Genomic DNA, 8,600 nt, shown 5'->3' on the forward strand with positions numbered 1-8,600 from the left:
ACGAGTATATTTTTGGGAAGGGGGCATGCAGTTGAGAGTTGTCGACCGTGCATTCTTTTTCGTCGTCGTAGGCAGGAGGTGCGGAGGCGGTGAATATGTCATGGAAAGATATATGGAATTCCTGAAGCTTCCGTACACAAAGCGGTGTTCTTCACGTGCGCCCTCTCTCCCTTCCCACTTAATTTCTTGACCAACAAGATAATGAGACGAACGCTGAAATGTCTTCTAAAACCGGTTTCCAAATATCTTTCGGCAAAAATCCTGTCGATCTGAAGTATGCAGACATAGTTCCCACATGCAAAGAAGAGGAAAAGGCGCAGGTGTTTTTGGACGAAATTAGCAAAGTCATCCTGTCCTTTGGTGTGCCCTTCGTGCCCACAAAGCCTCACGTTATCATAAGGATGTTTATTCCCAACAAGCGGGTGGCGTACCATCAGGAATGATCATAAGGTTACAGTCAGAATGAAGCGTGAGTTTGTTCATGGCTACAGGTAGTCAGCGATAAAGTGCAGTCAAGAGAAGGAAGGGCATAGTTTTGGGTGTGCTATCAAACCGAGTATAACAGTGCCACGCCATCATTTCACTAAAATACTTCGATTTATGGACAGCCCCGTGACGGACGACATTTTTGACGCCTATGTCGTCAAGGAGGTATATCCGTGGATATCAAGTGACGTATGTATCGGGCTGCAGTACGGGCTGTTCTGTTGTGTGCTGTGAGACCTGCAGTTTTCAGGGGCTTGGCAACGGTTGTCACAAACCACAGCTCATGTGGATCGCTGTCAACAGCTCCTTAATGCGACGGTTGGGTAGCAATTTCCTGTTGCGCACCACGGATTTCTGCTGAAAAATATGCCCTTAGTATCAGGATAGCTCATTATCATTATCTAAGACAGTTGGAACGTATCAGAGTTGACTATCTTACTAGCTCACTTAGTCGGATATAGTCAACATGATGTCGGAGAGGAAAATGGGTTGCAATACTTCGACGTGGGCGATGAGTTAGATAAAGCCCATAAGGGTGTTTCTTGTTGGTTAGATTGCTACTGTGGTTGAGTGTGTAATGGTTACGAGTTTCGACTAAGAAGACCGAGCCGTCAATTTAATTAAGCTACATTGTGTCGGTATCGGAGAGCAGAAATCGAGTGAAGTTGGGATTTGGTGCTCTGAACGGGCGGATTCGACATCGAGCACCCACCCACTCACTAGATCCCCGCTACGGCTGCATCCGTGGGTGGACGTTTGAGGACGCGTCTACCCTTTGGATCCTAGGGCTCAAGTCCACGCCATTTGGTCACACGGCTGACACGTATACACTCCTCTTTAGCTTCAACTTCGCCGCGCCCAATAACGCTGGTGGTTGCCGTCTTCCTGGATGGAGACCCCGAGACGAGCCATATCAATGTTTAGAGACGTTGTCAGACATGGCTCAGTCGCGCATCGTGCATCAAAGCTATTGCCTTCAATGCATGGCTCCTTTCCCAACCCCCACTTAACAGTCCACCTACAGTAATGTGTTTACGCACTAATTTATCAGCTCGCGCCCTTGCTGTGTAGCTACCCACCCCACCTCCCCGAATCATCGGTGAACGAAACTGTGGCAGCCACAACCACTATCCTGCAAGTACAGATGAAAATGATGATGATTGGACTGGACTACTAGACATAGTTGAGGCCTGATACTCAGCGTTGCACATAGACACAGGTCTAGCAATTACGATAAGTAGCCAAGGTAGGCGATATCGACCATAGTTACGAGTAAGACGGGCCGTCGTTGGGCCTCAGATCGGGATATCACGCATAGCTGGAGCCTAAATTTTTATGGGCCAGCATATATACTAGCCTGCTTACTATAGACAGCAGACGTAAGCGAGAACGCGGGCAGTTATGTATATCACACGCCATAGTTAGCAGTTAGGCTAGGACACTGCGCACAGTTGAAGCTTAACACTCAGCGTCACATATGGGCACTGACCTAGCAGTTTCAAAAAGTAGTCAAGGTAAGCGATATCGCGTACAGTTAAGAGTACGAGGTCCGTCGTTCACCATAAGACTAGGTATGTGTGCACAGTTTAGGCCTCGTATTCATCGGTTCGCATAATTTCTGGCCCGGTGTTTATCATCAGTAGCAAAGATGAGCGGCGACGCGTACAGTTACGAGTACGACAGATTAGGTTGGATCAGGTTACTGGTTATCCAACATCGCCCATGCACATGGACCTAGCATATACGATGTGTAGTCAAGTAAGGTGACATTTAGTACTGCATTGAATATGACAGGCCGACAGACTAGGCCCTCACGTATAACTGAGGCTTATTTTTACCGGCCCGCGGGGCACTGACCAGTTTCAAAAAGTAGTCAAGGTAAGCGATATCGCGTACAGTTAAGAGTACGAGGTCCGTCGTTCACCATAAGACTAGGTATGTGTGCACAGTTTAGGCCTCGTATTCATCGGTTCGCATAATTTCTGGCCCGGTGTTTATCATCAGTAGCAAAGATGAGCGGCGACGCGTACAGTTACGAGTACGACAGATTAGGTTGGATCAGGTTACTGGTTATCCAACATCGCCCATGCACATGGACCTAGCATATACGATGTGTAGTCAAGTAAGGTGACATTTAGTACTGCATTGAATATGACAGGCCGACAGACTAGGCCCTCACGTATAACTGAGGCTTATTTTTACCGGCCCGCGTGGACACCGGCCTGGTGTTTACCATAGGTAGCAAAATAGGTGGCATTGAGTAGTTATGGGTGGTGGATTAGGTTACTGGGCATTAGTTGGGCCTCATAATCAGCGTCGCACACAGACGCGGACCTAGAAGTTACGATAAATATTGGAGGTAAGCGATGCCACGTGGAGTTTTGAGTATAAAGGGCTGTCTTTGGTCGTTAGATTATGCTGCCGCGCATAGGTGACGCCCCATAATAAGTGTCGCACATAGATATGAACCCAGCAGCTACGATAAATAATCCAGGTAAGTGACAACAGCAACCGTTATCATGGCAACCGCCTTATGGTGGTTACCGCCAATAGAGCGCCATTTTCATGATAAGAATGATACCATTATGTTGGTAACTTACCTGCGGCTATCTGGTGACGCTGTATTATCTGCAGGCTAGTTATGCATATCTGGGAAAGCGGATCGCTCACACAGACGGCCCTCGCATCGCCACTACACAATTCATGCTGTTGTTTAACAGTGTTGTCCTTAATGGAAGTTTAGCCCTATGAGAAAATGTGTTGTTATCAGGTTCACCAAACGAAATCTAAAGAGTGTAAAGCAAACACACCTCAATGACCAATCTTCAAGGGTATAATTTGTATTACATACTCTTTGTATGTTTCTTATTTTCCATGGTCACTGAAAAACGCCAAAATATGTTGAAGTGCGATTTCGCGTTTCGTCTCGCGTGAAGCGGTCACAAAATACGAATTGGTGATGGGCCGTGACCTTGAAATTTAGCTCATCTAAACAACATGGCACGAGTAACATGCCACTGGAAGGTGTAAATGGATTGGGTCAACTCCACGTTTAGGTCACAACTTCAAAAACCCAATAGTTTCGGCGAAAATAATTTTGGTGTACTTCTGGTCAGCGACGTGACCAGAGGTCAGTCTGGCTTGGGAAATTACATGGGGGTTAGACCAATTCTTAATTGAGCGCTCAGTATTCGCACAATGGAATTAATTTTTTGAAGGCTATGGTGTGCTCATGACGAACTAGAGCAATCGGGCGATTGCGTTCAGGGTAACAGCCCAAACTTTTGAGCCCCATTTAGGCAGCCCCGGGTCTCCGTAATGCCGGAAAATTGTTCTGCCGGAGGTATGACTGCTTCCGTTGAAAATGAAATCTGGTGAGCTGCAGAAATACGGGTGTAGATTGGGCCGGTTTTTGGATTGAGCACATACGCAACAAAATACAACATTTTGTTTCAAAAGTTTTACTCAACTTGTAAAGGTTTTGCAGCTAAGAGAACTTTGCGTCTAATGGCCCCCTTACTTGCGTAAACAGAAGGGGTGCGTTTGATCTATTGGGGACGACCAAAACTTCAGTTTCATAAATGGCATGGGCGATTTGATCTAGTGTGGACTCATGACGGCCCTTCATGTACAGTGTATAAATAGTATGCCTCAGAGAGAAAGTGAGGAATAGGTCGGAGACAAGTACTAAATTTCCGGTATTGGATCTTTCATGTGCTTTACAGAAATTATCTAGTGGATGCTGAACGGATCAAACTCTTCAGTGTTGTTTCTCAGAAGTCGGGTGTCGCCCAAATTACGGACGGAGGTTCAACAGATAAAAGGTATTTTTTCGCAAACACCAATGCCTGATCATTGTGAAGAAAAACCTGTCCGGAAACTTCGAAATTTTACTCTCCGGACCTTCGGCGGTACGCTGGTGATGTTGCAGCCTATTACTAGCCGCAGTTTTGTAGTTGCAACGGTTTCTCCAGAAGACTTATAACGTGACCCATTTTGGAGCGAAGATTGGTTCAGTGAGACCACGGGATACAATAGCACCAAGAACTGACTCACAACCCATAAGATAAGCACATATCTGTTAGGCAAAAAGTCGCCGCCGTCAACATTAGCACTAATAGGAATTTCTCTATGAAGCAGTTCGAAAACAGATCTAACGATGTGATATTTAAATGGAAAAGGAAAGAGTGTAGGCTGGCATGCCATTCAAAACTCCTAGATGTACACTGGCTGGTTTGTGAAAGCTGGTGAGTATGAACAGAGGTGTGACTTGGCCTAACCAGCTGTTGACCAATTCGAACAATCACCTGACATCTAATAACAAAAAGCTGGTTGATGATCCATCGATCCGAGCCTAGAACCTGACATAAATGCACAGGCCTGGACGCGAGATCCAAGGCTCAGATCGGATTATCATGCGTTCATAACCAGTGCACCGAATGAAACTGATTGTTGGTCAGGTGGCTGTCGGCATATTCACTGAGCATGGCAATCAGCTTGTGAACGTTTCGTCACCGATTCGGTGTACACCACCAGTGCGCACGTAACATAGATAATGCACTTTGTGTTCAAAACTGACATTGTGGCCCTCGCGTGGGCTGGTTTGCCGTTCGGACATCCCCCTGTTGTGCACCAACCGCCCTTCCTACGAAATTTCACTTGACCATTCACTCAAAAGGGAGAAGCTTGTAAACGATCCAGAAGAGCTTCGCAAACAACTGAGTTTTCCAAGTGACAATGGGCAGACAGAACTATCCGGAGGGAGTGTGTGCGGCTTCCCGGTCTCGCTTGACACTATTTACTCTTTTTCTTCTCCAATTGATAAGCTTTACTTGCCTTCGTCCATGGTATATTGCAGTATATCAAAACACTCCTATTGTTGCCTTTATTGTGCACCGTTTTTCCCGTACAATCTTTGGTGCTTCCATTCTCATCGTTTTATAGGAATGTGGGATCGGTTTAGTTCCGATTCAACTTGACCAATTGTGTACGCGTTTGTCAGTGCCGATCAGTACCCACTAACTTGTGGTGTACCTGGATAACAGATGTGCACCTTGCCACAAAAGCTGACTTCTGAAGCTTAGAGATGAGTGGTTATGCCAGACTTGATAAAAAATTGTTCTCAAATTCAAGTCGGTGGGATGTCAAAAAGTATCCTCGTGAATCTACTGAGAGGAGTGTACAAAACACAATGAAAGCTCTCTGCACCGTTGGCGGACAGTTCATGAACATCTAAACATCATTTCAGGAGGGCTTGGTAAACAATCGGCGGATTTAGTGCTGGCAACATCTCGCTTTAGGCACGAAACTTTCGTTAGGTCAAGCTAGTGAGTAACCAGGTTGATTGATCGGGTTTCGAGGCATTCAGGGAATCAATCCATGAGATTCCTCATGAATATTGCTGGTGTCTCTGAAGTTTCTGTTTGTTGGTTAGTGAGGATGGCTAACACTTACGATAAATTGGTTAAGGGGGATTGTATTCGTGTGTAGCGTGGGATGTCAGGAAGTCAGCCAGCTTCGACGTTCGAGAGGACGGCACACGTCAGTTCTGAAATGTGCAGATATACGGGCTGGTATTAATGAATCCACACAGTACACATGCGCACAGGTCGGGTGGAACAAGGAAGAAGACCGGAGTGTAGCAACAACGCACGTGTATTAACCGAACCGAAACCGGAAAGAAGTAGAAAAGTACAATCAAAGGGGGGCCGGTCAAGGTCAGTCCGGGGGGGGTTGTACAAGCGGCTATTCTTTCCCGTCCGGGGCTCGTGATGGTTCGACCATGGTACCTGCAACAGGGAGAGAGGGAAGGGAGAGACACATAAGCTCATGTGATAGACGTGGCATACAGATCCGTCGAGTTTCAACTGCGTTACACGTGCTGAAACCGAATTTCGCGGCCTTGCTTTTTTGGTCTAGGACACTTCAATGGAATATTCGTCTTGGAGGTCGTTCACAGAGTTTGCTCGCCTGTGTTCGAGTTGTACCTGGACATTTGGTTTGGGGGTGGTCAAGTTGCATCTTACTCTGCTTGAATGTTTATACCCTAACCATTTTACCAGTAACTGCACACCGCCTCGTGTCATCTTGTTCGATCTAAAACAGCTCTCTACACGCTTGCCAGTTCTATGGCTTCAATTATATTCACACTGGAATGCCTGACGGTTGCCACCATCATGGCCACCAGTCGCTATGGCGTGGATCTTAGTCCCCGTTTCGGAGTGTCCATATTTTACAAAGCTATTCTGTGCCCAACGTCTTGTGCATGCCCTGCCACTGCCGAACATTTGACTATCGCCTTATAGTCATATACGTTTCTCAGTGGTCTGTTAATGCACCACTCAGGCATCCAATGCAATCGAGTGGCTGTCTGACCTATATGAACCTTCGTACAGTAGTCACGATTTATTTCGTTTACACAGTTCCTAGTCCGGGAAATACCGGAAGGTCCGTCAACAAGAGAATAGACCCTACCGTGGTGCGACGGTTTGCGCACCTCAATAATCCATTGAGCTATACTGGAGTGTCTCCCGCGACACTTACAGAATCTCTCGCACCAGGTTGGTCAATGGTTAGAGGTGTGACGAACACAGTCTCCTGGCCCTCCAGGTTGGGGATTGAAACATGTGGCGATTTGTTCCGTAGAAATATTAATGTATGTTTTCCCACCAAACATCGCTGCCTTGCGGTTAGGCTATTGGGTCAAAGGCTTTGGTTAAGGACCGTAATCGTCATCCTGTATAGGTGTGGGCGCCCTGACAGTATCCCAGCCCACGCACAACCATCAGTTGCACATACACAAATAAACTCATGCCACATCGGTCGTCGCGAGGTGCCATCAGCCGGGTCGCCTCACTTGCTGCATACATCAGGGCGGGTAACCGAAATCAGGCTACTGCTGATGCCTCCCTTCGTTATCTTTCACATACTTTCTCTTCCCCATCTCCCCATCCAATTAATAACTCTCTCCTTGTAGGCCCAGCACTGAGGACTGGCGACTCCGTTCTTCATGCATCGATTTTGCGTGCAGCATCTGCTCGTCACATGGTGCCGGCATCTTCGGGAACCTCCAAATCAGTCCTCAAGCCTCGACACCCAGTCTATCTGGCCGCGTTCAATGCTCGCACTCTGAAGCAAGCAGGACAACAAGCTGCTCTTGCACTCACACTGGACTCGCTTGGCATTGATGTGTGCTGTGTCTCAGAAACGAGAATTCAAGATGCAAGCACAGGGGTTGAACTAACCGCCCCGTCGGTCTCCACTCGCTTCCGGCTACGCACCTCTGGTGATCCAGAAGCTGCTGCGGTGGGATGTGCAGGGGTTGGTATTGTGCTAAGTCACCGGGCGGAAGTATCCTTACTTGACTGGATACCTGTTGATAGTCGCCTCTGTGCGGTTCGTCTGGCAACGTCTGTGAAGGAGTCTCACAAGCAGTAAGTTGATAGATGTCTGTTTATCGTGTCTGCCTATGCCCCAACTGACTGTAGCTCTAACGCCGTCGAAGACAGGTTTTACGACGCCCTGAATGCTCTGATGCGGCGAGCTAAAAGCTCAGACATCGTGGTGGTTGCCGGAGATATGAATGCGCAAGTGGGCAGGCTCAGTGCATCCGAGACTCAATTGGGAGGTCGACATGGACTGGACTCGGTACGTACGGACAATGCGGAACGATTGCTTCAGCTGTGTGTTGATCGCAGGCTGTTTTTGTGCAGTACTAACTTCCGAAATAGCCGAAGTCGCCTGGCCACTTGGTGCCCTCCTACAACAGGCCGGCCACAAACTCAAATCGACCACATTGCCATCAGTTACCGATGGCGCGGGTCCATAACTGACTGCCGGTCGTTTTGGAACACATTTGTGGACTCTGACAACGCGCTCGTCCGGAGTCGCTTCTCCCTACGTTTCCCGGGGCCGCGTAAGGTGCGGACAATTCGCACGGCAACTGGAAGACTCATCATCAATGACAGCAACATCAGTGTTGGCACTGATGCTACACTGCCGTACTGTTATATCTTGATGGATGGTAGTGCAACTCTGTGTCGGTCCCTTGGCTTCCTGCTCCGCCCACTATGGTATGGCAAAAGGCACGGTAGCTCTACACAGCCCTTTATGGA

Source organism: Opisthorchis viverrini, assembly GCF_000715545.1.
Source record: "Opisthorchis viverrini unplaced genomic scaffold opera_v5_25, whole genome shotgun sequence".
NCBI classification, from domain to species: Eukaryota; Metazoa; Platyhelminthes; class Trematoda; order Opisthorchiida; family Opisthorchiidae; genus Opisthorchis; species Opisthorchis viverrini.